The sequence below is a fragment of the Galeopterus variegatus genome, unplaced genomic scaffold (genome assembly GCF_000696425.1).
Source record: "Galeopterus variegatus unplaced genomic scaffold, G_variegatus-3.0.2 Scaffold1362, whole genome shotgun sequence".
Classification (NCBI taxonomy): Eukaryota; Metazoa; Chordata; class Mammalia; order Dermoptera; family Cynocephalidae; genus Galeopterus; species Galeopterus variegatus.
This window is the reverse complement of record NW_007727473.1, coordinates 276,519-284,709: the sequence shown is the minus strand read 5'-3', so window position 1 is coordinate 284,709 and position 8,191 is coordinate 276,519.

Genomic DNA, 8,191 nt, shown 5'->3' with positions numbered 1-8,191 from the left:
TCTAGAACTGCAGGGGGTGTGGTTTGCTGAAAGGACTCAGGCTCAGACCAGAGTTTCCATACAACGCAGGTGAACTGGACCTCACAAGACCTGGAAGTGCTTACAAGGTCAACAATTAAAACCTGAGCTGCACAAAAAGCCTTCGCCAGGGAAACAGCAGCAAAGCAGCAATTTAGCTCAACCACAGGGCTCAAGTGCTGGTTCCTACAGGAAGTTCCCCCATTTTAGAAGTAAGCAAAGGACAACAAATGAGTTCTGGTGTAGAGTTTAAGTGGTGGGAATAGTGAAAAGTTCAACACAGAACTGAAGGAAAAAACAAAAAACCCACAGAACAAAGACAAAGTTCTGATATTAACCAGTAAAGGTCTAACACCACCAAAGAACACCTATAAAACTTAGAAGGACCGGAAACCCCCATGGGCTCCCAAGGCAGGGTGGGGAGAGGGCTGAGGGTCTCAGCCACGCTCACCCTGCACATCCACATCCAGCCCAACCATGACCACTGAGCTGCTGCCAGAAGCACTCAGGCTCCTGAGCTGAGGCAGTGGAGGGGGCTGATGGCATCATCTACACCCCCCTCAGATGTCTGCATCCAGCCCAGTGACGACACCTGGCTGTAATCAGATGTACCCCAGGCTCTGGGATGGGGATGCCAAGAGACTCAGCCATGGCCCCTCTGAAGTCCACATCCAGCCCAGTCATGACCGAACTGCTGCCAGAAGCCTCCTGGGCTCCCCTGCCAGAATGAGGGGGGTGCAATGGGCCTCAACCATGCTCTCCTTCTTCCTCCTCTCACCCTATCCCCCTCCCTTTCCTCTCTCACCCCTAACTTCTCCACAACATCTTAGAATGTAAAAACTAATAATACTAATAAATAAATTAATTAAAAAATAAAAAGTATGTAAAGCTGGAGGATACAAAATCAGCACTCAAAAATCAGTTGCATCTCTATAGACTAACAAGAACCAACCTGAAAAGAAAATTTTTAAATTTTCATTTACTATAGCATCAAAAAAGATAAAATACTTCCTAATAATCAGGAAAGTGAAAAATTTGTACACTGAAAATTACAAATTGCTTAAAGAAATTAAAGAAAATACAAATAAATAACAGAAGTTATAAGACTTGAGATTGCTAAAATGTCTATACTACACAAAGTGATCTACAGACTCAGTGCAATCCCTGTCAAAATCCCAATGGCAATTTTTAAATTTTTTATTTTAAAATTTAATCTTACATATTTGTGGGGTACGGTGTGTTGTTTATCACTTTGGGTAGATAGCATACACATCACCTAAACATTTATCTTCTCTTTGGTGATTGTGGTTAAGTTCTTATTTTCTAGCTATTTAGAAATATACAATATAACATTATTAGCTATAGTTAGCCTGGAACACCAGAACTTATTCTTCCTATCTATTAGTAACTTAGTACCCATTAATCCACCTCTTCCTTCCCACCCTGGCCCCCAACCTCCTTTTTTCCTTCCTAGCCACTGATAATCATTATTCTATTCTCTACTTATATGAGAACCACACATGTATATATATGTATATACATATATATACACACACACACATATATGCACACACACATATACACACACACACACACACACACATATTCCACATATGAGTGAGATCATGCAATATTTGTCTTTCCATCACACATATATGCACACACACATATACACACACACACACACACATATTCCACATATGAGTGAGATCATGCAATATTTGTCTTTCCATACCTGGCTTACTTCACTTAACTTGATGGTCTCCAGTTCCCAATGCTATTTTTAGTTTTTTGCAGAAATATAAAAAACCATCTTAAAATTTGTATGGAAATTCAAGGGACCCCTAATAGACAAAACAATCTTGAGAAACAAGAACAAAGTTGGATGCCTCACACTCTCTGATTTCAAGACGTACTTCAAAGCAGTAGTAATTAAGATGGTGTGGTACTCACATAACGATAGATATAAAGACAATGGAACAGAATGGAGAACCAAATAAACCCCTGTATGTACAGCCAAATGACTTTTAACAAGAGTGCCAAGATTACGCAATAGGGAAAGGACAGTTTCTTCAACAGTGGCAAAACCAAGATGAAGAGATGAGCAGTGGGGATCTAGCACTGTGGTTTCTGCATGAAAACTGTAGCGGGTTGTGCCTGGACCTACATCAGTACTTCTGCCATCATAAGTCCACTAACGGAAGACTACAGGAATTGAAAGACCAGTAGAAACTCCACCATTTGAGATATCACTAGCCTATAACAAATGGGTTAATTTATATTTAAAAAAAAAAAAGAAGAAGAAGAAGAACTTAACACCACCTTAACCAAGTAATCACAGTTAACATTGCTAGTATTAGGACAAATCGACATCATGTCTCCTTACATGATGAGCGAAAACAGCAAGCATCATCTCTATGGTATTCCTACCAAAAATACATGAGGTCATGAGTAAAAAAAAGACCCAAACTGAGGGACGTTCTACTAGGTAACTGACTGATAATCTTCAAAAACATCATAATCAAAGACAAAGAAAAACTAAGAACCATTTCAGATTCAAGGAGCCTACAGAGACATGTGAGCCAAATGCAAAATTTGGAGCCAGGGACCGGAACCCCCTTCCACAACCAGGCACACTGCCAGCACCTCGGGGCTTGTCCAGGGATCTGAGGCATGGAGCCAGGGACAGGACCCCCACCCCCACAACCAGGCACACTGCCAGCACCAAGGAGCATGCCAAAAACATCACATCGACGTGGGTGGCCCAACACAGCCACCACAATAACCACAGCTGCCACAAAGTGGCTAGATGCCACAACCTCTGTGCAGATGGTCCACCAGCCATTGGACTGCACTGACACAAGGAGAGTCACCAGCAGAGACTAAAGAAGATGATGTCTCTCTCCACAAAGCCTATTCCAGAGTGACAGAAGCAGCATCTGCTCTATGATAACATTGGGGGACCTGAACACACCTCTCAGCATTGGACAGATCATCTAGGCAACAAATCAACAGAGTAACCATTACTCTTTCAGAAGGAGAGAAGAAATCTAGGGTTATCAGAGTGGGGAGGGGGGAGGCAGAGGGGGATGGGGAGAGATTGGACAAGGGGCGTAAAGAATAAGTATGATTTGTAACAATATATATGCTAGTAATATTGGTTTGATCAACATATGTCAATGTTGAACCCCCAAAATATGTATAATCAATTATGATTCAATAAAAATTTTTAAAAAACAAAAACAAACCAAAAAAACAAAGTTGCTGCACCAACAGCAAAGTATGAGAGTTCCAACTTCCCCACATCCTCACTAACACTTACTATTGTGTCTCTTTTATTATATCCATCTTACTGGGTATGAAGTGGCATCTTATTGTGGTTTTGATATGTATTTTCCTAAAATCTAATAATCTTTATTTTTTTGATATGTGAATTACCTAGTTCAAAAATTTTTTCCAAATGCATGGGGTATTTTTTCTATTGTTATTGATTTCTAAATGAATAGCTTGCTGGTCAAAGAATGTGATCCATATAATACTTATTTTGGGGGGTTGTTAGAAATGCCTTGTATGTGATCTTTTTTTTTTTAAACATTCCATGTATTTAATATATGTTCATGATGTTAAATAAATAAATAAACATGCGTAAACATCTTAAATAGACATCTCCAGAGAAGATATACAAATTGTCAATAAGAACATGAAAAGATGTCCAACATCACTAATCATTAAGGAAATGGAAATCAGAACCATAATGACATAACACCTCAAACCCATCAGGATGGCCAGAAAATAACAAGTGTTGGTGAGAATGTGAAGTTGAAAACCTTGTGTACTGTTGGTGGGAATGTAAAACGGTGCAGCCATTATGGAAAACAGTATGGAGGTTCCTCAAAAAATTAAAAATGAAATTACTACATGATCTAGCAATCCCACTTCTGGGTATATACCACTGATGTTCATCTCAGCTTTATTAACAACAGCCATGAGGTGGGGCAATCCAAATGTCCTTTGACAGATAAGTGGATAAAGAAAATGTGCTATATACATACAATGCAATATCATGCAGCCTTATAGAAAGAAGGAAATCCTGTCACTTGCAAAAACATGGATGGACCTTGAGAACATTATGCTAAGCAAAATAACCAATTGCAAAAGGACAAATACTGTATGATTCTACCCATATAAATTATCTATAGTAGTAGAAATCATAGAAACAAAATGTGGAATGGTGGTTACCAAGGGTTGGGAGGAGGGTAGAGAACAGTATGTAACAGGCATAGATTTCCAGTGTAGTAAGATGGAAATGGTCTAGAGATCTGTTACCCAACACTGTAAATACACCAAACACTCTAAACTGTACATTTAGACATGTTTGAGATGGTAAATCTAATGTTATGTGTTTTTTACAATAATCTTATTAAAGTCACANATCTATTAGTAACTTAGTACCCATTAATCCACCTCTTCCTTCCCACCCTGGCCCCCAACCTCCTTTTTTCCTTCCTAGCCACTGATAATCATTATTCTATTCTCTACTTATATGAGAACCACACATGTATATATATGTATATACATATATATACACACACACACACACACATATATGCACACACACATATACACACACACACACACACATATTCCACATATGAGTGAGATCATGCAATATTTGTCTTTCCATACCTGGCTTACTTCACTTAACTTGATGGTCTCCAGTTCCCAATGCTATTTTTAGTTTTTTGCAGAAATATAAAAAACCATCTTAAAATTTGTATGGAAATTCAAGGGACCCCTAATAGACAAAACAATCTTGAGAAACAAGAACAAAGTTGGATGCCTCACACTCTCTGATTTCAAGACGTACTTCAAAGCATTAGTAATTAAGATGGTGTGGTACTCACATAACGATAGATATAAAGACAATGGAACAGAATGGAGAACCAAATAAACCCCTGTATGTACAGCCAAATGACTTTTAACAAGAGTGCCAAGATTACGCAATAGGGAAAGGACAGTTTCTTCAACAGATGGTAATAGGAAAACTGGATTTCCAACATGCAAAAGAATGAAGTTAGACCCTTACTTTACACCATATACAAAAACTAACTCAAAATGGATTGAAGACCTAAATGTAAGACCTAAAATGATTAAACTCCTAGAAGTAAATATAGGAGAAAATCTTCAGGACATCGAATTTGGTAGTAATTTTTTGGATATGACACCAACAGCACAGGCAACAAAATAAAAAATAGACAAATGGGACTACACCAAACTCAGAAACTTCAGTGTATCAATAGTAATGATAATAATAACAATAATAATAATAACAGAGTGAAAATGCAACCTAAGGAATGGAAGAAAATAATTGCAAATGAAATATCTAATAAGAGGCTAATATCCAGAATATATAAAAAATTTCTACAACTCAATGACAACAACAACAAAAACCAAAGAACCAGATTTAAAAATGGGTAAACAGACCTGGGGTCCTGAGGCATAGATCCGGGGACCAGACCCTCCTCCCACAACCAGGCACACTGCTACTGGGGAAGGGGCATGCCAAAAACATCACCTCCATGTGGGTGGCCCACCACAGCCACCACAATAACCACAGCTGCCACAAAGTGGCTAGATGCCACAACCTCTGTGCAGATGGTCCACCAGCCATTGGACTGCACTGACACAAGGAGAGTCACCAGCAGAGACTAAAGAAGATGATGTCTCTCTCCACAAAGCCTATTCCAGAGTGACAGAAGCAGCATCTGCTCTATGATAACATTGGGGGACCTGAACACTCCTCCCAGCATTGGTCAGATCATCTAGGCAACAAATCAACAGAGTAACCATTACTCTTTCAGAAGGAGAGAAGAAATCTAGGGTTATCAGAGTGGGGAGGGGGGAGGCAGAGGGGGATGGGGAGAGATTGGACAAGGGGCGTAAAGAATAAGTATGATTTGTAACAATATATATGCTAGTAATATTGGTTTGATCAACATATGTCAATGTTGAACCCCCAAAATATGTATAATCAATTATGATTCAATAAAAATTTTTAAAAAACAAAAACAAACCAAAAAAACAAAGTTGCTGCACCAACAGCAAAGTATGAGAGTTCCAACTTCCCCACATCCTCACTAACACTTACTATTGTGTCTCTTTTATTATATCCATCTTACTGGGTATGAAGTGGCATCTTATTGTGGTTTTGATATGTATTTTCCTAAAATCTAATAATCTTTATTTTTTTGATATGTGAATTACCTAGTTCAAAAATTTTTTCCAAATGCATGGGGTATTTTTTCTATTGTTATTGATTTCTAAATGAATAGCTTGCTGGTCAAAGAATGTGATCCATATAATACTTATTTTGGGGGGTTGTTAGAAATGCCTTGTATGTGATCTTTTTTTTTTTAAACATTCCATGTATTTAATATATGTTCATGATGTTAAATAAATAAATAAACATGCGTAAACATCTTAAATAGACATCTCCAGAGAAGATATACAAATTGTCAATAAGAACATGAAAAGATGTCCAACATCACTAATCATTAAGGAAATGGAAATCAGAACCATAATGACATAACACCTCAAACCCATCAGGATGGCCAGAAAATAACAAGTGTTGGTGAGAATGTGAAGTTGAAAACCTTGTGTACTGTTGGTGGGAATGTAAAACGGTGCAGCCATTATGGAAAACAGTATGGAGGTTCCTCAAAAAATTAAAAATGAAATTACTACATGATCTAGCAATCCCACTTCTGGGTATATACCACTGATGTTCATCTCAGCTTTATTAACAACAGCCATGAGGTGGGGCAATCCAAATGTCCTTTGACAGATAAGTGGATAAAGAAAATGTGCTATATACATACAATGCAATATCATGCAGCCTTATAGAAAGAAGGAAATCCTGTCACTTGCAAAAACATGGATGGACCTTGAGAACATTATGCTAAGCAAAATAACCAATTGCAAAAGGACAAATACTGTATGATTCTACCCATATAAATTATCTATAGTAGTAGAAATCATAGAAACAAAATGTGGAATGGTGGTTACCAAGGGTTGGGAGGAGGGTAGAGAACAGTATGTAACAGGCATAGATTTCCAGTGTAGTAAGATGGAAATGGTCTAGAGATCTGTTACCCAACACTGTAAATACACCAAACACTCTAAACTGTACATTTAGACATGTTTGAGATGGTAAATCTAATGTTATGTGTTTTTTACAATAATCTTATTAAAGTCACACACACACACACACACACACACACACACACACACACACCCACAAAAGCCTACTAGGCACTGTGTCTCTTTCCTAGTGGTTTTGGAAAGGCAAGATGCAGCTATTTGTTCTCCACTTTAAAATGAATATCTTGATATATCTGAGACCATTGGACCTCTAGAAATCTAATGAACATAGCCAGCCTCCGAAGTTTTGAGTTTATCATCCATTCTCGCTCATGCATATGTCTAACCAAGATGGCTACAATAATAGCTTCTTCCTGCTTAGAAAGTACGACGAGCATTACATCTACAATGTATTGGGTCAGAGTGAAATCTTGTGGAATGGAAAGGTGATTTAAGATTACTATAGACAAGAGTAGGGGTCAGAAAATTATTTCTGTGAAGAGCCAGATAGTAAATATTTCAGGATTTCCAGACCACATTATCTCTGTGGTCTGCTACTCAGCTCTGCCATTTTAGCACAAAAACACTCATAGACAATATACAATATGCTTCCAGAAAACTTTATTTGCAAAAACAAGTGGCAATCAGATTTGATTTATGGACCATAGTTTACCAATCCCTGGGTAAATTTGAAAATATTGGAAAGTTGATGTGGCACTGAGCCAGGATCATAAAAGTGTATTGATGGCCCTACCAGATGAAACTAATTTCTTTGGATATTTATTAGAAGGTATGGAGAAAAAAGCACACATCAGCTTAATAGCTGTATATCAGGTGCCAGAATAAGTGTTGATTTTCCCAAGCAATAAAACCACATCTGGAGCTGTAATTGGGGTCGACTCCTAACTAAATTTAAAATAATCCCATGTAATTCTCCAAGATTTACCTATTTTCTACATGGGTCAAATGTGTGAATGAAGGGGAATGTGATAGAAATCATGACCCCTGCAACTTTCAAGATACTGCTAGTAGC